The 22,640-nt window shown below is 35.9% G+C and overlaps 1 pseudogene; it reads right to left on the reverse strand.

Annotated features, from left to right (window-relative positions):
- Positions 1-5,230: 5,230 nt before the first annotated feature.
- Positions 5,231-22,440, reverse strand: LOC120114635 (annotated as a pseudogene).
- Between the last annotated feature and the right edge of the window lie 200 nt (positions 22,441-22,640).

The raw sequence follows: 22,640 nt of genomic DNA on the forward strand, positions 1-22,640 counted from the left end.
TTGACAAGTATCAAGATTGAGAGGTTAGTTTCAAGTTGGCTTCCCTATTTTCTATGGTTTCATCTTATTAAAGATGTCACTCCTCTTTCACTCTTTGTGAACATTGTTACATGCCTCACTTTCTTAACTTGGTATTTTAACCGGATGCGTACAAAATGACGCAATTAGCATAACCAATTACTAGACCTTATAGGATACCTCTATTTCAGTTCTCTGAAATCTTTGATTCTACCCAAAGCAGTGTGAAAATATCAGTCTAACAATGAAATTTCTGTGTACACGTGTGTGAAGTAGACTATAACATGTATTATTTCACTCTCTTACAACAACTTCTTCTTTTACCATTTTGGCTAGCTAAATTCAGATTTATTGTAATTAACCTTCATTGGGCAAATTGAAAGTTATCCATAAAGCCAGAGCTATTAACCAAATGCTCTAGAGGGATAACTTTATTACATATAAAAATAACATGGGTATACGTCTCCACCTTCTCAAGCTTGTTAAGAAATACCTGTTATAGTCTAGGTGGTTTAGGGGATGTCAGAAAATCTCATTACTAGATTTCAATTCCCAAGCAACTGACTTAGACTAGATTTGTAAAAGTTTCATCATCAAATATCATCAATAGAAAAGTAATATAGTCAATTTTGTAATGTCATACAAAAGATACCCCATGTTATACACTCCTATATATAAATACAAAGCCTTTTGTCTAATTCCTTACACTGGAGAAGGCTATCTCATATTTTTAATAGTGGGTATATTTCATCTGAGGTAAGGTAAAGGTATTTTTTTCGGTTTTCAATCTTGATACTTTGTCAAATATGTATAACTCTAACCATAAAGAGTTTTTAATCTAGTGATATTCAAAGAATTGCAAGATTGCAAAATTGATTCAATGTTCATATCCTTAAAAGCAACACAAATTTATTTATTACAAAAAGGCTGAGAAAGGAATAAAAACATGTTCAAATAAGATGCTACAAATGAAAGGAACAATAGTAGTAGATAACATCTTCCACTTATTTATCTAACTATTTCATTATTCCTTGAATGTTGGATGTGTAGTAGTACTAGGGTCTTTGTCCTCATTTACCTCATTTCTTGATAATTTTTTGGGTAGCTTTTTTGGATGAGCCTTTAGATACACAAATCTCTGCTTTTTCCTGAGCAGTTTCTTGGTCAAACTCCATCATCATTTTTCCTTTCCCTGACTGGAAATTGGGCTCAAAGTTAGTTTCAGAACAAATTTCTTTATTGATGACAGTTGTGTCCTGGTTCTGGATGCTCCTTGCAGCTGTGATTGGAGTAGTATTCACTAGACTATTTAAATTGCCCCCCACTTCCCTTGATTTCAGAAAATCTGATATAGGTGTCTGAGGTGCTTTCAGGGTTGTATCTGCCCTATTTCTTCTTAAACATGTAGGCCAGTCTCAAATTACCTTTCTTTTCACTTTTTCATTTCTCATCACTATCTCACTCATCAAAGAAGTATCGAGATTTAAATCGGCCATACATACTTCATCTTCCTTGGCTTTGCCTTGTCCTCTATTTTTTTGATACTATCTACTTTATTTTGGGGGTTGACACCCAAATGTTTGATTAAAATAGATTGACTGTTAACATCTACTTCTATAATTCCATGAGTCAAAAGATCTTGAACTCGTCGTTTGAAGTTTCCATAATTTTTGATGGAGTGTCCTCGGATTCCAACATGATACTCACAAAAGACTTTTTCATTAAACCATCTTGGGTCAAAGGTTTAGCCTAACATGGGGCAATAAGTTGGGCCTTGTGTAACTCGGAATATAACTTGCTGCATGAGACTAAAGGAAAACGAGATAGAAACTCTCTCGACATCACTGTCTCTTTACTATTGCTTTCTTGAAGACCTTGTGACCGATAATCAAAATGTTCGCTTTGAATACTCGATTCTTGACCAACATCATGAGAGAGATGGTGATTTGAAAATTTCTCTTTTTCAACCAGCTTTGAGTTTTTGAGGAGCTTAGGTTTCCCATCTTCGAAACATAACAACCCTTTTGCTATAAGGTCTTGGACTTTTAATTTCAAAATTATGCAATTTTCTGCAGAGTGACCAAAATCTCCAGAATGATAACTGTATGAATTCTTGACATTTTGCCAATTTGGATGCAAATAAGTACTGGGAGGAATGATGTTACAAGACTACTTTCAAAGAGAAAGGGTAACAACTCTGAATATGAGATTGGAATTGGAATGAGATGTGTCATCCTTTTTTCCTTCTTGCCATTTTTAGCCTTTTTTAATGGGACTTGGTCCTCTTTCATGTTTCTTTTCTTTGAACCAACTTCAATTTCCATGTCCTCTGTTATATTTCCCGATCCTTGAAGCTGAGTTGGATTTCTAAGTTCCCTAACAGGTTCTTGGTCATTTATCATCATAGCAGTAACTGTGTCATTAAGATCTGGACATTTTCCCAGCGTTCACTCGTTCTCTATCCTTTGTCGTTGCCACCATGGCATTAAAAGCACTTCTTTTTGGAAACTCTATAACCTAATGGGGTCCGTTGTAAAGAAAACACCTCAATGAGGGTTTATTCCCTCTATTGCTCGATCCAGGACTAGTAGGGACTCTATTTTGAGCTGGGTCCCTTCCAGGGAATCCTTTATTCTCTCCCCAACTCGATGTCTTCTACCCTCATGTTGGGTGTTAGATCCACTCGTAGAAGGCGTCTTGCGCTTTCCAGGATGATCGTTGTAATCATTAAGGCACTCAACAACAGCTATTGCTACTGTCAAATCTTGCACCCTATGTCTCTGCAGCTCGAGTCTAGCACATGGTTTGAGCCCTTCAAGGAAATGAAACAACTTATCTCTTTCCGACATATCCTTTATATCCAACATCAAAGTTGAGAACTCTCTCACATACTCCCGTATAGTCCCTGTATGGGACAATTCCCTTAACTTCTTACGAGCGTTGTAATCCATATTCTCGGGGAGGAATGAGGTCTTCAACTCTTTCTTCAATGCATCCCAAGTCGTAATGGAGCATACTCCATCTTTGAACTTGGATCGCTACCATAACTTAGCGTTACCACATAGATACATCGAAGCCATTGCCACCTTATCTTCCTCAGGCTCCGAGCGCATAGCTCAAAAATACTGCTTTATGTCAAATAAGAAATTCTCAAGCTCTTTAGCATCCCTTGCTCCATCAAAGCATTGAGGATCAGGGATCTTGGCTCGTACGCCCACTCTTTCAATAGGGTTTGCGGCCACACTAGCTATCGCTGCCTGAAGCACACTGACTTGAGCTTTCAGCTCATCATACCCCAGTTGTATGACGCCTATGGCATCTCTTGCCTCGTTGCCCAAATCAGTCACTGTCTCGAGCAAATCCTCTTGGGTCTCCTCGACTCCCCTCATACGATCACCAGAGATTATATGAGCTCTAAGGGCCGCTAGCGCGGCTTCGATCTCTTCTAGCTTTCGTCGATCAACCGAACCAGTCTCTTGCACAACCGGCTCAGTAACTTCCTGCTCTACACCTCTGTGAGAGCTTGTCGATCCGCCATTTCGTTTGCGAACCATTCTCGGTACAACCGGCTCAGTAACTTCCTGCTCTACACCTCTGTGAGAGCTTATTTCTCCGCCATTTCGTGTGCAAACCATTCTCTGTAACTCGCTGGCACCTCTATGCCTGCAGCACAAATAAGCACAATCTTGCCTAAATTAAGAAGGAAAAGAGCACCGCTGTGTTGAATCCATAGCACCTCTGTGCTTTAATTAACGATTGAGCACCTCTGTGCTTCAATCGAGAGCTGACACCTCTGTGTAGCCCAAAGTGATTGAGCACCTCTGTGCTTCAGTCGAGAACTGACACCTCTGTACAGTTAAAAATGACTGAGCACCTCTGTGCTTCAACCAGGAGCTCACACCTCTATTAGCTAAGACTGATTGAGCACGTCTGTGCTTCAATCGAGGACTGACACCTCTGTGCAGTCAAAAATGACTGAGCACCTCTATGCTTCAGTCTAAAATCTGGCACCTCTGTGCATTAAAATGATTGAGCACCTCTGTGCTACAATCTAAAATCAAGCACCTCCGTGCTTTTACAAACGACCGAGCACCTCCGTGCTGCGATCTACGACCAAACACCTCTGTGCTAGGTTTAGCACTTGTGCACAGCTGTACAACAAGCAGGTAACAAACACTATCATGCTTTACTCAACAAAATGAGCACCTCCGTGCTTTTAGTAAACGAACACGCACCTCTATGCTCTGATACCAAGTGTCACGGACTTAGCCTAGTTGGTTCGGTTGCTAATCTGTGCGGCACTCGATAGGGACGCTTCCCAACCAAGTCTGCCTTTATCTCGTATATCTGATCAAATAGAAACAAACATCACGTTAGATCTTTATAGCCACATGGTCCTTCGACCAATAATCCGAGCCCATGGGGCATAGCGGATGCACACCTTAACCCCGGACTTCTCCGAGGGAAAAATGTTTTATTAATAAAAACAAACATCGGGTTACAGAAGACTCACCCACACCATCGATTAGGCCATAGGGGCGGCCCTCGATAGTGTTCACAAGACACATACCTTTATCTGTGGATCAGCCCAAACTCTGCCGGCTATCCACCCCCTACATATATGCGAAAACAAAATAACAGAAATGCTACCTATAGACGTTGAAATGCTCGAACAGGGGACAGTAAGTTATACCCCCACTCCCTACCTAAAACATTGAAATGCTTGAAAAGATGACAAGCTTATTCTACCCCAGGGGCGGATGCACTAAACCCCCTAGGGGTCAAGTGCATCCCCATTATTTAGGGGAAAAAAGTGAAATTTAGTGTAATATGTTAAAGAAAAATAGAAAAAATAAAAAATTTTGCACCCCATTATTTTTAAAAAAAAAAATTACAATTTTAGACCCCATTTATAAATTTCTGGATCCGCCACTGTTCTACCCTACCACTAGACACTATACATGGTTGGCCTTGACGTACCTACCCGGTTGTGGCCCCATAAAAGGGACGGCCACGACAACAAGCACCTCCAATTAGAATAACATCACATTTGCCCTGCAAATTATATCCCAATCAGTCCTTGTCTTTCCACTCTCCGTATCAAATTCCGCCCCCGAAAGCAACTTCTCAACTGCGTACCCTTTCTGATCTTTGTTCAATTTCGTTAACCTTAATATCATCGTTTCTCTCTTGTCTATTATTAAGCACAAAAACAGCAAGAATGTTCCTAGGTCCATATTGTATGTTAATATCTGTTACTGCTAGAGCTTACTTTTGTATTATAAATATCGGTCAAGGTCATGAAGCCACCATCTTCGAAGAGGAAGGAAAAGTAGGTGTGAAAATCTGTTAGCCTGAACCCAAAATGTGGCTTGGGTCAAATTTCATTTTCATTTGATAGAACCAATCCCACTTATTGCCAAAGCGATTCATCCACTCCTCATGTGTAGCGTAATGAGGTAAATACTGCTTGACGTTGATCTCAGCATCATCGCAGAATCTGAGAATCTCGCGGTTCTGATTAGTTAGGTACTCCAAGCTATGGATCTCCACCCCATTATCCAAGGCTGATCTTAGCAATGGCACCAGTTAAAACATATCCTCATCCGGCGTAACCGCGGAGCTCCTATGGTTCCATCTGCAACATACAAACATGCACGAATCAGCCCCAAATGCAGCGAAAACCATTTTTGCATGGTAAAAAACACAACACATGTAATGTTTTGGGAGCATTATTTGTGGTAGTTGAGATTTGATGGTTTTGAACGAATCAAATGGACCCAGGCTTCGCAGGGTGATTGGTCGTTAACCTGTACTAACGGCCATGTTTCTGGGGCGCTACTTCCTAACAAAGACATGGATACATCCCATCAGTGGGTCCCCATGAGATAATCTTCTAACAGCATAATCTTTCACACTTGGATCATCATATTTCCATTACCATCTATTTTTTGGACTCCACCCCGTCAACAGATCATAAGCTACATTGTTCATCTATGAACATCCTAGCTGGGTTTCTTTCAACACTAAAAATATTGGCTTTGGGACTTGGAGGCATCTGCATGTACCCCCACGTGTTTCCCTTTATAATCGATTCGCTGGTGTTAATGTGTCATGGTTCTATGTCGGGACCACAATGATTGAATTACTCATGGACCTAGCTGATTTTTCTTCTCTCTCTCTCTTTTTCCTTCATCTTCGGTTTTACTCACACTGTAGAACGTGTGGAAATGGAACCATGAATTTATCTAATGAAGTAGTAACACTCAATGCGACCTTAATTGACGATGAATTGTGGGTGACTAATGGTGATTCCTAGAATTGAAAAGCGAAAGCTAGATGTCAGGATTTCTCTCAATTGTTTAGCAGCAAGGATAATATCTTCATTGTATATATAAATATATTCATACCATGTGGCAGTGGCTCAGTGCAATTAAGTCAGTAGCAGTGTGAAAAAAAATCGAAATAGACGGGTGACTTCAACCTCATGACCTAAGCAATTGTGGTAAGAATGGGGCCATAAGAACTGAAGATATGATAACGTGTATGCATGTTTCATGCTTGGGTATAACAAGTGCATTGTCGAAATTTTTACTTGTCTTTGTTCATCGGGTAGATGAGAATTGGCCCAGTCGTTTTATTACCCAAAATACCCTTGAAGACTCCCTTGTCAAAGCTGCGATCTTTGATCTGGGAACAAAAAGGTTTAACCATGGGTGCGGAACCTCCCATAAACCCTTGGATCGGAGCTTCAACTCCGCCTTGTGGACACGATCCAAGAAATCCACATACAGCAGATCTGTTGTAAAGACTGTTGCCGGTATGAAATCTAATTTCTTCAACAACGAATCTACTTCCTGCAATTCAATCACCAGAAAAAAAAATCGGAATTCAAAACAAAAAACAAAAAGGAATGTTAAAAGATGTAACCTGAAAAAAAGTTGCTACCAAACCCAAAGAGTTGCTTTTGTCAGGGATAAGTTTAATGGCAGTTAATTATTCAAGTCGATTAATTACAAGTTATGGTAGTTGTTTTTTAGCGGATAAGGGCATAAGGCCACCCACTTGGATTGCATATACATATTCGTACCTTGTCGATAGTGGAAGCGGTAGATTCATGTTAGTTCTTGGTGATTTCCAAGCAATACAAAACGCCTCCCTTAGACTTAAGGGAAGATATTTTGACGGGGTTGCTAGGGGAAAAGAAGGACGATCTCCAATTGTTGATGGGACCTTCATCTACAATCACAAAACCTTCAATGTAGTCGAATTTTTGGCTACCCGGTTCTGCATGTAGTGAAGCCGAGAAATTTGAATACAGTACCCTGATCCACCTAACCTACAGCGAATCAAATATATGTACATGCCACGTTAGAGCTGAAAACGACAAATCAACAACAATGATTTGACAATAACACTTAGTTAGGTCACGAATGAGGAGTACTTTTCCTTTTAGATTTTGACAATAACTAGCACTGGGATATTAATTTTATGTCGCAATCTCGAACCATCACTAAACCATTTTATAAAAAAGTTGAAAAAGCTTTTACATGAATAATGTTCAAAGACAAAGATATACCCTTTGTAGAGCTGGCTCAAGAGAAATTCTAGCTTTGGTTATAATTCCAAATTGTCCAAGCACAGAATGAAACAGCTCTGAGTTTTGTTCCTCTGAGCATGTCAAGAGATCCCCTATGCCTGTTCCCCAGAAATATACGCTCAAACACCTCTCCACGTACAAATGCAATACCCACAGTTTATTTCTTTTAATGCGAAAGCACTCGAAAGTGAACATTTTTTTTAAACTATGTAAAATAGGGAAACAGAACAATAAATGGCGCACGCTATACCTAACATTTCTGTACATGATGCTCAAAAGTCTAGAAAAGACTAAGTCAATAGTACTTCATATTTCAAGTGTGAAAACAAAAAGGAAAAATGTTTTGAAGCCCTCAATTAAGACAAAATCCACCGCTGTACAAAGCACTGAAAACGTTAAAACTGAATTTGATGGGTGTTTATTTTTTTAATCATGCAAGGTATCACTAAATTGTTTTCATTAATGAATATTTTTGTCACTCATATAATTTAATTTAAATAAATATATTATTTATTTTAAATTATTAATTATTAATAAAATAATAAATAACCTGTAACGACATCAAGCTCATGGACATTGCTAATTTGTGGACCATGGTTGAAAGCCTGGCCACTAATTCCAGCATTTGACAACGTTCCACCAACAGAAAGGTAGAGGTAATCAGTCCATGATTTCGGTGCGAGTCCATACTCTAGGCTACTCCTCAGCACATCTATCCAAAGCTCACCACCCCACGCATCCAAGTACCTCTCTCGAGGCCAAACTCGAGGCTGCGGTGGCTTCCTCCCTGATCCCTGTTTCGACCCACTCATCTGAACTACCACACCGTTTGCGGTCTGAGGCTGAGCCTGTCCACTTATGGAATGCCCATGCCCCCTAGACGAAACGGTGAACCCGAAGTCTGATCTGTAGGCCGCTTTGATAAGTTGAGAAATGTCCTGAGCAGAAGCCGGATGCAAGACAGCTAGCGGCGGCGCAGTTCGTGTCAACTGCCCAAAATCGACAGAAGCGGTTTCAACGTCGGTGGGGTCTGTTAAAACTAAAATACTTGGAATACATCTGATTCATTTATGCATTAAATCATTGTATACAGAATACATAAATATAGTATTAATAACAACGTAATTGCTTCTAACTAACCTCTAACTAATTCCTAACTATACAAGAATAGCTAACTAACTTTTCAAGAATAGCTAACTAACTTTTCTATGCTCAACATTCCCCCTCAAGTTGGGTGGTAAAACATATCTTTTACTCTCAACTTGGATAACAAATATTCATGTTGTGAAACACCAAGTGCCTTTGTTAAAATATATGCTTGTTGTTATGAGGTTGGAATAAACTTTGTCTGGATCAAACCCTTTTGAATTTTTTTCCCTTATGAAGTGACATTTTATCTCTATGTATTTTGTCCTCACATAAAACAATAGATTAGCTACAATTTGCAAAGCAGCCTTGCTGTCACTATAGATCTTTACTGGTTGATCTTTGTTGATTCCAAGCTCTTTTAGCAGCCCTTTTAGCCAAACTAGCTCTGAAGTTGTTATGGTCATGTTCCTGTACCCAACTTCTGCTAAAGATCTTGCTATGGTATTTTTTTTATAGATTTACATGAAACCAATGAGTCTCCTAGTTTAATACAAAAAGCTGTTACTGATTTTCTTGTCATGGGACAAGTTGCCTAGTCTGATCCACAACTTGCTACAAGCTAACAACTACTTGAAGCCTTTAACATAATTCCCAAACCAGGATCCTTTTTTATGTATCTTACCACCCTAAGAGCTTCTTCCATGTGTTCTTTCTTTGGTTGATGCATAAACTGACTCAAGTGTTGAACTGAAAAAGCTATATCTAGCCTTGTGTGTGTCAAATACAACAACCTTCCAATAAGCCTTTGAAATTTTGTTTTTTAACTAAATTATCTTCCTTTTGGTTTTGCTGCTAAAATGAGTTATCATAATCCACTGTAGTGAACTTAGTATTTTGCTCCAAAGGTGTTGCAACAGGCTTTGCACCACCTATTCATGTATCTTGAATAAGTTCAAGAGCATAATCATCTTCACATCATTTCTAGTAATTAGTAGATCATCAATATAAACTAAAAGTATTACAATGTTTGCCCCATGATTTTTAGTAAACATAGAATAATCATGTCTACTTTGATCATAGCCTGCCAAAAGTAAAGATTCTGTAAGTTTAGCATTCCACTTTCTTGAGGCTTGCTTTAAATCATAATGAGACTTTTGTAGACTACAAAACCATGCTTATTTGTTCATTTTAATTCATTTTCTGTACAGGACGTAAGATTCTGAAAATTGCACAAAAAGGACACAATTTTGTATATTTTTTATTTTCAGAATCAAAGCTGGCTGGAATTCGGATTTGGATTAAACTCAATTTTAGGACAATATTTTAAACATTATATTTTATCTTTGTATTTTAGTTTAAATATGACTAGTATTTTAATTAAGTTTTAGGATATTGTTTTTATATTTTATCTTTGGTTTAGGTATTTTAGTTTAAATAGGTTTTAGTATTTTAATTAGGATTTATAATATTATATTATTTTTTAGGTATTTTAGTTTAAATAGTTTTAAGTTTTTTAATTAGAATTTAAGATATTTTAGCTTGTTTTTAGGAATTTGAAGGCTATAAATACCCTCTAAGGGTGAGCCTAGAAATATATATCTCTCATTTGGGAATAAAATCTTCTTTTTTTTCTATAGCTTTCTCTCTATTTTTTGCATACTTTTCTATTATGCTAAGTATGACTTTTGTTATGCTTAACTAATTTTCTTTCAAGCCGAAGGTTCAATTCCAAACATGAGAATTGTAAGATACTTAAATCGCTTCGGATTTTCTCTCTGTTTTCTGAGCTTACTTTTTAAATCAGAACAATTTCGACATTGGTCCGGATATTATTATGGTTAACGTTTGAAGAAGGATTTGCTTATTGAAGCATATTCAACTTTCCGAGAACACACTTAGCAAATTTTTTGCTAAGACGAAACTGAGATCGGAATCAGTTATTATTGAAACGACACAATCCGAGTTGGAAGCGAAGAATTGTTCTTGTAAGCTGACGTGAATCTTGAAGTAAAAATCTGTTTCGATGATCCGAGGAATTTGAGACAAAGCTAAAGTCTGAGGCTGCTTTCACAATAATTTTCCCTTTATCTCAATCTATTTAATTTGTTTATTTAATTATTTTTCTTTGATTTAATTCTTATTTTTTATTTTAAAAACAACTTTTAAAAATCCCCCTTTATATTTATTACTATTACTATTTATTATTTTATTGTTTTTCTTTTTTCTTTTTCTTTTATTTTAATATACCTTTTCAACTTTACCTGGAATTCCATCTTTTCCTAAAAATCAAGAAATAGTTTTATTAAATTATAAAAACCATAGTCTCTGATGATCGACCCTGCTTCTCTATACTACCTTTTCCTTTTTATTTATTAAGAAGCCATGAATTATTTTGATAGCAAAACGATGGTTATCAAATTAGAGCCGTTGTCGGGGACTAACGACAAGTACTGATTTATTTTTCTAGTTTTTGATTTATGACCAGAAGAAACCCAGATGAATTAGTAGATCTAGATCCGGAGATCGAAGCAGACACATACAATATTCCGATGGCAGAAGAACAAATGATTCGAGAACTAGTCACAACACCTGTCACTCAGACGCCATTATGCTTTAATTTTCCTAGTGGTGGAACTCCGTTTCAATTAAAGACGGGACTCATTCATCTTCTTCCCACCTTCCATGGCTTTCCCACCTTCCATGGCTTTCCCACTAAAGATCTGCACAAACACTTGTTGGAATTCAACATGGTTTACACTAGCATGAAACCACAGGGAGTTACCGATGATCAAATTAAATTGAGAGCTTTCCCTTTCTCTTTAGCTGACTTGGCTAAAGAGTGTTTATTTTATTTACCTCTAAATTCAGTTAATTCATGGGCTGACAAAAATCGAATTATTCTTGACAGGTTCTTTCCAGTGGCTAAAGCAAACGAGTTGCGAAGGAGCATTCTTTCCATTCAATAAAAGAATGAAGAAAGTCTTTATGACTATTGGGAGCGATTTAAAAAGCTTTGCGCACGTTGTATGCAAGACGAATTAAGTAAGAAAACGTTACTTCAATCCTTTTATGAAGACCTTTTACCAATGGAGATGAAAATGCTGGATGCCGCCAGTGGAGGAGCACTAGTCAACATGACCCTAACAACAACAAGGGAATTGATTTCAACCATGGCATCCATCTCTCAACAGTTTTCAAGTGAACCCAGGCGACGGGTTCACAAGATAAGTATATTTTCCCTTGAAAATAAGTTAGATAAATTAACTGAAGTACTTAATTCACTTGTTGCAGGAAAATTTAGAGCATCAAGAGCATGTGGGATATGCACAAAGCTAGACCATCCGACGGATTGTTGCCCGCTGATACAAGAAGGAGGATGGCGAGACCACCTAAACTTCAGCTATGCGGCAAATCAAATACCAACTTATCCTCCTCAACAACAAACGCAAAAATCATCATTGGAGGAACTCATAGGGAAGTTAGCAATTTCACAAGAAAAATCCATTGCATCCCAGGAAAAATCCCAAAGCAAAACCGAAACACATCTTCAAGAATTAGATAACCAAGTAAGTCGACTAGCTCAAACTATGGGAAAATTGGAATCACAAGGAAGAGTACCTTCTCAAACAGAGTTAAATCCGAAAAAATGTTAGTGCCATCACACTACGAAGTGGAAAAGTTATCACACCCGAAGTTCTAGCAGAAAAAGTCGCACACCAGGAAGAACAAGAAGACACTCCACCTTTAGAAATACAAGGTACATCTGACTCACATCCTTCTCTTTCTTCTCATGAAATCACGCCACCACCCTTCCCATCAAGGTTGATGAAGCGTGATAAAAGAGCTGACGAAAATGAGATCTTAGAGGTGTTCCAAAAATTTCAAGTCAACATACGTCTTCTTGAAGTAATTCGACAAGTACCAATGTATGCTCTATTCTTAAAAGAACTTTGCACTACAAAGAGGAAATTAATGGGGCACAAAAAGGTAAATTTGGGAGACCATGTCTCTGTAATTTTTCAATGAAAGCTCCCACCAAAGATGAAGGATCAAGGTATGTTCGCTATACCTTGCAAAATAGGTGATTTTAAAATTAAACGTGCAAGTGTGACTTAGGAGCTTCAATTAATGTTATGTCATTTTCTATATATAAAATGATTACTAACGAGCCTTTGAAGGAAACAAGAATAACCATACAGTTGGCTGATCGATCTGTGATCTATCCAATGGGAGTAATGGAAAACGTCATGGTAAAGATCGATGTATTATTCTTTCCTGTATATTTCTATGTCATTGACATGGAACATTATAGGTCAGATTCTTATTCTGAGGTACTCTTAGGTCGACCCTTCCTAAGCAGAGCACATACAAAGATCGATGTTAGAAGTGGCATACTAACAATGGAATTTGATGGTGAGATCGCTGAATTTGATGTTTACAAAGCAATGAAATGCCTTGATCATGTTGAAAGAATTAATTATGTTGATGGTATAGATCCTTTAATTGATGAATATATTGAATCTAATTTTTCTTATGATTTTTTTAAGGATCCTAAACTTTGCCACGAAGATGAAGAAAAGGAGTTTGAAAATATTAGTTTAATCAATTCCGATTTATCTTTATCTTCCTCTAAAACTAAAATTTTACCTTATGTTTTGCAAGCACCTGAGGTAGAATTGAAGCAATTACCGGAGCATTTAAAATATGTCTTTTTGGGCGAAAATGAAACATTGTCAGTGATTATCTCAAGTAAATTATCCGAAGGAGAAGAGAAAGCTTTGGTAGCGGTATTGAGCTCTAAAAAAGAAGCCATAGGATGGACCATTACCGACATTAAAGGATTAGGTCCCTCGACTTACATACACAAGATCATAGTCGAAGAAGAATCAAAGTCGAAGAAGGAGCAAAGCCATCACGTGAAGGACAACGCCGATTAAATCCACCGATGATGGAAGTAGTAAAGAAAGAAATTCAGAAACTCTTTGATGCTGACGTAATCTATCCAATTTCGGATAGTAATTGGGTAAGTCTGATTCATGTGGTTCCCAAGCAAACGGGAGTCACAGTGGTCGAAAATCAAGAAGGGGAGTTAGTGTAAATAAGAGTTCAAAATGAATGGTGAGTTTGTATTGATTACAGGAAGTTGAAATCTCTTACTCAAAAAGATCATTTTCCTCTTCCTTTTATAGATCAAATGATTGAAAGATTAGATGGGAAAACTCATTATTATTGCCTTGATGGTTTTTCAGGTTTTTTCCAAATCCCAGTAGCGCCAGAGGATAAAGAAAAAATGACTTTTACTTGTCCATTCGGTACATTTGTATATAGACGAATGCCCTTTAGTCTTTGTAATGCACCGACCACCTTTCAAAGATGCATGTTAAAGATATTTTCCGACTATGTGGAGAAGGGCATCGAAGTCTTTATGGATGACTTCACGATTTATGGTAACTCTTTTAATGAATGTCTTGATAATTTAACTAATGTGCTTAAAATATGCTTAGAATATAACCTTGTTTTGAACTATGAAAAATGTCATTTTATGGTTGATAAAGGGTTAATTTTAGGTCATATTATTTCCTCAAAAGGGATTGCGGTTGATAAAGCTAAAATAGATGTTTTACGCTCACTTCCTTACCCCCACAACCGGGAGAGAAATCCATTCCTTTCTTGGCCATGCATGATTTTACCCAAGGTTTATTAAGGACTTTTTGAAGATAGTATAACCTTTATGCAATCTACTTCAAAAGGATCAAGACTTTGACTTTAATTCAAAATGCAAGGAGTGTTTCAATTCATTAAAGGAAAAGCTTATTTCAGCTCCAATTGTTCAGCTGCCAGATTGGAATCATCCCTTTGAACTTTTGTGTGACGCATCGGACACTAGCGTTGGAGTCGTTCTAGGCCCAAAAATAGGGAAAAAGCCACATGTCATAGCCTATGCGTCCCGAACTTTGGACCCGTCTCAGAAAAATTATTCGACTACGAAAAAGAACTTTTTGCTATAATTTTTGCTTTATAAAAATTTAGATCCTATTTGCTTGGCACTAAAATTACTGTTTTTTCAAATCATGCAACTATAAGGTATTTGATGGGCAAAAAGGAGGCAAAACCGAGGCTTATCCGATGGATCCTACTTTTACAAGAGTTTAACTTAGAAATTAAAGACAAAAAGGGATACGAAAATCTGGTTGCGGATCACTTGAGTCGAATTCCCCTTTCCACATCTGACCCACCACTTAGAGAAGAATTTCCTGAAGAAAAATTGACGGTGGCGCAAAGCATAACCCCATGGTTTGCAGACATGGTTAATTATTTAGCCACAGGTAAGTTACCATTAGATTTGCCGAGAGTTGAAATCAATCAAATTAAGAGAGAATCCCGATACTATATTTGGGGCGATCTTTATTTATGGAAGCACTGCTCGGATCAGACAATTCGACGTTGTATTACCGAAAGTGAGGTAAACTCAATTTTACAATTTTATCATTCTTACTCTTGTGGTGGTCATTTTGGGCCAAAACGTACAGCTCATAAAATTCTTGAATATGGTTTCTATTGGCCTAACATCTTTCGGGATTCTTATCTATTTTGTAAAACTTGTGAAAGATGTCAACTTACATGTAATTTAAGCCGTAGGAATGAAATACCACTTAATTCTATAAAAGTTTGTGAATTTTTTTATGTTTGGGGAATCGACTATATGGGTCATTTTACTTCATCATTTGGAAATACTTATATTATTTTAGTTGTGGATTATGTTTCTAAATGGGTGGAAGCTAAAGCCACTCGAAATAATGATGCTAAAACTATAGTTAATTTTTTGAAAAATGTTTTTTTTTCAGGTTTGGCACGCCACGGGCTATAATAAGCGACAGAGGAACACATTTCATCAATCGAGTAATCGAGTCGCTAATTAAGAAATTCGGAGTAACTCAAAGAATTGCTACTGCTTACCCATCTATAAACAAATGCACAGACAGAAGTATCAAATCGAGAAATTAAAACAATTCTTGAGAAAATTATTAAACCGGACCGAAATGATTGGAGTTTAAAATTAACCGATGCACTTTGGGCATATCGAACTACTTATAAAGGTCCTATTGGGATGTCACCATACCGGCTTGTTTTCAGTAAACCATGCCATTTACCGGTCGAGTTAGAAAATCAGGCTTATTGGGTCGTTAATCAATGTAACATGAACATGGATGCAATGGGTGAAGCTCGAAAATTACACATTCAAGAACTTGAGGAAATCCAAAGAAATGCCTATGATAATGCTCGGATATTTAAAGAAAAAACAAAAGAATTTCATGATAGTAGAATTTCTTTTAAAACTTTTTATGTCGGTCAAAAGGTTTTATTATTTAACACCAAATTAAAACTTTTTGCAGGAAAACTCAAATCAAAATGGCTCGGATCGTTTATAGTTACTCAAGTATTTCCTCGCGGTGCTGTTGAAATTGAAGATAACTCAAGAGTACGATTTAAAGTTGATGGTCAAAGATTGAAGCCATATTATGAAAATGCTCCGGTTGGTCTAATCAAAGAAATCAATTTAGAGGAACCCACGCTTTGAAAAATCAGGTTATTGAGCTAACAACGTTAAACAAAAGCGCTTGATGAGAGGCAACCCATTTTGTTTTATTTTTGTTTTATTTTCATTTTATTTATTTCATTCCATTTTTAGTGTATTTTATCAGATGCTTAATTTTATTTTATTTTTCTCTGAACAAATTTGAATTATGATCGAATATTTCTTACCTTCACCTGAGCTCATCTCGACATGATCATGGCTGCGGTCGCCACTAGATTGGGGAGTATTCTTTTTCTCTCTCTTTGTTTTTAAATTCGATATACGTTTTGGGACAAAACGGAATAAGTGAGGGGGGAAGGATAAGCATGTGTCAAATATTTCCTTGACTTGTTTAATTATTTGAAATTGAGTTATTCTGATGTTGATATGTTGGGATCGTTAGTTGCTAGTCTTGAATTTCACTTTATACTCTTGATTCCTTTTGGATTATGACCATGTTTTTGATCGAATATAATTTAAATGATTGGTGAGTGATATAGCTGGTGAATGTTTATTTAAGTATTGATATTTCATGCTTTTGTCAATAAAGATGAACTTGACTCAATGCATATAAACTTTTCTTGTGAGATTTGAGCCTAACGAGCATACATTTTTTTTCTTGCTCATTGTTTGACTTGTGTGTACCAAACTAATTAGGATATTCTAGAATTTGTAATCACAATGCATATCGAGACTACATGTTGAACCCACTCTTCCCAAAAAGCCTACCCATTTATATATCCATTAGTGAACCACATTTGAGCAAATTTCCCTTTCTTTGTTTTACACCTCATAATTAAACCCGAAGCCTTTCTTTTATTGTTCTTAAAATTTTGATCTCTTGTTTCAGTATTTTAAACCTTTCTTTTCGACCTTTTCCCTACCCTAACCTAAGCCCCGTTACACCTTGTTTAAAGACCCCTTGATTATTGCATTATGTTCATTTTTCATAGTGGAGACTTGATTGGATTCCAAGCCTATGATAATATTTTGGTTAGTTTCGGTTTAAGCAATTTCATTTACCCCAAACACTTTGAGCGGATATGTGTCAATCTTTGTGAGGTATTGAGTCATGTTTCATTGAAGTTGGCAATTAATTGTGATGTCTTTCTTACTTTAAATTTTCTTGGTTATATCTTTGCTTGATTGTAACTTGAATTTGGCAAATGTCATGGACTTAATTCGATTGGAAGTTTGAGGAATAAATTGAAATTGAAGGCAACAACTTATAATTTTGATATGTTAATTGAGGAATGCTTGAGGACAAGCATTGAATAAGTGAGGGGAATTTGATAAGTGCTTATTTTAGTTAATATTTTACTTTTAAATTACTCTTTAATCATTGATTTTTGTGGCTTATTTTTTCATTTTAATTCATTTTCTGTACAGGACGTAAGATTCTAAAAATTGCACAAAAAGACAAAATTCTGCAGATTTTTTATTTTCAGAATCAAAGCTAGTTGGAATTCGGATTTGGAATAAACTCAAGTTTAGGATAATATTTTAAACATTATATTTTATTTTTTTATTTTAGTTTAAATATGTTTTAGTATTTTAATCAATTTTAGGATATTATTTTTATATTTTATCTTTGTTTTAGGTATTTTAGTTTAAATAGGTTTTAGTATTTTAATTAGGATTTAAGATGTTTTAGCTTGTTTTTAGGAATTTGAAGGCTATAAATACCCTCTAAGGGTGAGCCTAGAAACATATCTATCTCATTTGAGAATAAAATATTCTTTTTTTCTCTCTAGCTTTCTCTCTATTTTCGCATACTTTTCTATTATGCTAAGTATGACTTTGGTTGTGCTTAGCTAATTTTCTTTTAAGCCGAAGGCTAAAGCGAAGGCTCAATTCCAAACGTGAGAATTGTAAGGTACTTAAATCGCTTCGGATTTTCTCCCTGTTTTATGAGCTTACTTTTCAAATCAGAACGATTTCTACATTGGTCCGGATATTGTTATAGTTAATGTTTGAAGAAGGATTTGCTTATTGAAGCATATTCAACTTCCCGAGAACACACTTAGCAAAATTGTTTGCTAAGAGGAAACTGAGATCGGAATCAGTTGTTATTGAAACGACACAATCTGAGTTGGAAGCGAAAATTGTTCTTGTAAGTTGACGTGAATCTTGAAGTAAAAATCTATTTCGACGATCTGAGGAATTTGAGACAAAGCTGAAGTTTGATGTTGCTTTCACAATAAGTTTCCCTTTATCACAATCTCTTTAATTTGTTTATTTAATTATTTTTCTTTTATTTAATTCTTATTTTTTTTATTTTAAAAACAACTTTTAAAAATCCCCTTTTATATTTATTACTATTTCTATTAATATTTCATATTTTATTGTTTTATTGTTTTTCTTTTTTTATTATTTATTTTATTTTAATATAAATTTTCAACTTTACCTGGAATTCTATCTTTTCCTAAAAATCAAGAAATAGTTTTATTAAATCACAAAAACCATAGTCATGTGGATCGACCCTTCTTCTCTATAATACCTTTTCCTTTTTATTTATTAAGAAGTCAGGAATTATTTTAATAGCAAAACGAAGGTTATCATAACCCCATGTAAATCACCTTGTAAGAAAGCGTTGTGAACATCCATCTGCCATAGAGGCCAATCAAAAATGGCAACAAGAGCAAGAACAAATCGAACAGTAGTGAGCTTGGCAATAGGAGAGAAGGTATCCACAAAGTCAACTCCTTCTTTCTGATTATAACCTTTAGCCACAAGTCTTTCCTTGAACCTCTCAACTTCACCCGAGGCTTTGAACTTAACTCTAAAAACCAATTTACACCCAATGCACACTTTACCTGGAGGCAAAGGAACAAGAGAATAAGTTTTATTTAATTCAAGAGCCTGAATTTCCTCCTGCATTGCCTTAATCCATTAAGAATCAGATTGAGCTTCTTGAAAATTTTTGGGTTCAAGAGAATCAGAAACAGAAAAAAACAAAAGAATGTGTATGTTGTGGTAAATGAGAATAAGAAATATGGTTAGATATGGGATATTGACCTGTAAGAGAAGTGGATTGGCAGGTATAAATGTAATCACTTAACGAAGATGGAGGTTTAGAAACTCTAGAAGAAGCCCTAGTAGACAAAGAACTAGGAACAGAAACAGTAGGAACAACATTTGCTGAAGCATGAGAAAGATCACCTGAAATATTTGGTAAAGTATCAATAGGAAACTCTGAAAAAACTGGAGGTAAAATAGAGTCTGAAGGAGAAATTAATGCAGGTTGAGTTGATGAAGGAGAGTGGAATATTTTGTGAATGAAAGGAAAGTTACAAAAAATTAGAGTAAGAAATACCAGGATTAGAAAAAAAAAAGAAGGATCAGATGAAGCTAACTTAAAAGGAAATACATCTTCATGAAAGACAACATCTCGATTAACAAAAAAGGTTTTAGATTCAAGGTTGAAGAAAATGTATCCTTTTTAGTAGCATAGTAACCAAAGAACACAGAAGGAATGGCTTTTAGGGAGAACTTATCAATATATTTTGGTTTAGTTGCATAATACAAACAACCAAAAACTTTGAGATAAAAAAATTTGGTGGCTTATGATAAAGCATCTCAAATGGTGTATTCCATTGAAGCACAAACGACGAAAGTCTATTAATGAGGTAACAAGCAGTGAGCACACACTCACCCCAAAATTTAAGAGTAACATTGAACTGAAATCATAAGGCACGGGAAACTTCTAAAATATGTCTATATTTTCTTTTAGCAATCTCATTCTGCTGAAGGGTGCCAACACAAGAACTTTGATGGATAAAGCTCAGAGAATAAAAGAAAGGAGAGAACTCAGAATTTAAAAAAAACTCAAATCCATTGTCACTCCAAATGATTTTAACTGAGGCAGAAAATTAAGTTTGAGTCATAGAAAAAAATTGTTTGAGAGAATAAATAGCATCATTTTATGCTTTAACAGATATAGCCAAGTCATCCCAGTATGATTATCAATAATAGTTAAAAAGAAACGATGACCACCATGAGTAGAGACCCTATATGTACCCCATAAATAAATATGAATGAGCTGAAACGAGACAAATGGCATAGAAGTGCTAACAGAAAAATGTAACCTGATTTGTTTAGCTAAAGGGCAAACATAACATTTGTGAACAATATCTTGTTGAAACATAACAGAATGCACAAAATCTATTTTATTCATCTTGGAAAGTAAATATGCCATAATCTAGCATGCCAATTACAAGTAGCATGACTGACAGAAGCCATACAAGAAGCATCAATAGATAACAAAGAATGATTCAAAGTAGGAGATGAAAAAATAGATAAACCAGAGTCTAAACAAGAGAACTCAAAAAAAAATACAAGCCTCTGGATTCCCTACCAATCCCCTTCATCTTTCCAGTGGAGAGATCCTATAGGAGACAAAAATCAGGATAAAAGGTAAGAAAACAACCAAGGTCACGAGTAAGCCGAGAGACTGAAAGCAAGTTATGTTTGAATTGTGGAACAAAAAGGACATTTTCAAGTTTACATTCTGGAGTAAGGAAACAAGATCCAATGTGAGTAACATGAACATTTTTACCATCAGGAAGATATATGAAACGTGTAGAATAATAACAAGAAATAGGACAATCCAAGATCTTAAAATTGAATAAAATGTGGCCTGTAGCTCCTATGTCAACAATCTATTTAAGTGAGACATTATAGTGCAATGAATTATTATCCAAAATACTTGCAAGATTAATAGCAGAATCTACAGAAAAAGGCTTGTTCAATAGCTGCAAAATCTGGTCATACTACTCTTGAGTGAATACTGGAGTAGAAGGAGTAGAGGGAGCATAAATATGACGAGAAGAAGCAGATACAGATTCGAAAGATACACTTGAATTAGCCATAGCACCATAAACTCCTTTCTTCTTATTGAACTTGTAATTCTGAGGAAATCCAATTAAACGATAACATTGATCTTTTTTGTAGCCTTTAACTTTGCAGTAATCACAAGTTCCAGAAAAAGTTTTGTGATTAGAAGAACTACCATAGTTGGAAAACAAAGCCATTGTATCAGGTGCATCAATCACAGAGAGATGAGAGCGCTACAATTCTTCTTAGATCAACATCGAGTAGGCTTGATTAACCGTTGGCAGGGGCTGCATAAGCAAATTTTGACTCTGAATCGCCGAATAAAAGTCATCCAAACCCATCAAAAATTGAAACAACTTCTGTCAAACCAAATGTTTCATGTTTTGCTGGGAGACTTCACAATCACAAGCATTGAAAGGAATCAAAGACTCGTATTCATCCCACAACATCTTCAAACGAGTAAAAAAACCAGAAACAATATAATCCCCTTGAAAAAGCATAGCAATTTCATGATGCAAAAAAAAAAGATTTGGGAACTATCGTCTTTGTCAAATCTTTCATTTAGGTCGTTCCAAATAGAGGCAACACTTGAGGCAAACACCAGCCCAACTAATAATTCCTTGCTAACAGCTTTAAGAATACATGATAAAACAACATCATTACATCGATCCCACTGCACCTGCAAAGTGTTACTATATTCATTTCGCTAACAAGAACTGTCGATAAACCCTAATTTATTCTTAACAAGCAACATAATCCTCATTGAACGGTTTCATACACTGTAATTGTCTAAACCATCCAACGGTTGAGAAACGAGCATTAGCCCAGGCATATCTAACAGATACATGTATAATAGGTGAGTGAAGTCAATCATCTCCTCAGCAGAAGACATTGTTGACAGAGATGAAAAAAATGAAATCAAAAAATTGGGGAAAATTGTTCAACGAATAGAAGCTAAGAGAAGGGGAAAACCCAAAAATAAGGCCTAAAGAACTAATGAATCAGAAGAAAAATGATCGGAATTAAGTCTGATACCATGTTAAAACTAAAATACTTGAAATACCTCTGAGTCATTTATGCATTAATTTAATGTATACATAATACATATAAATAGTATTAATAACAAAGTAAATTCTTTTAACCAACCTCTAACTAATTCCTAACTATACAAGAATAACTAACTAACTTTTCTATGCTTAACAGGGTCAATACTGAGTTGGCCGTCAGCTCCAAGTAGGAAAAGTTCAGTGGGGTCCAAGGTCAATCCCACTGTAACAATCAATCTACAAATAGCGTAGGTTAAAAGAAGTTTAGTTGCCATATCAAAGAAAAAATGAATGTTTCTTCTCGCCCTTGTTTTGGTTGCCGTAATAAATGGTTTGTTTATAATAATGAAATGAACATATAAAGAAAGAGAAAAGATGTTAAGGGGTGACTAGATAATGATGAATTAAGTGGAGTGAACTGACAAAAGGAACACAATCTTTTGTGGCACAGTTAACGCAAGCCCATAAAACACAT

Source organism: Hibiscus syriacus, unplaced genomic scaffold, assembly GCF_006381635.1.
Source record: "Hibiscus syriacus cultivar Baekdansim isolate YM2019G1 unplaced genomic scaffold, ASM638163v2 tig00110239_pilon, whole genome shotgun sequence".
NCBI classification, from domain to species: domain Eukaryota; kingdom Viridiplantae; phylum Streptophyta; class Magnoliopsida; order Malvales; family Malvaceae; genus Hibiscus; species Hibiscus syriacus.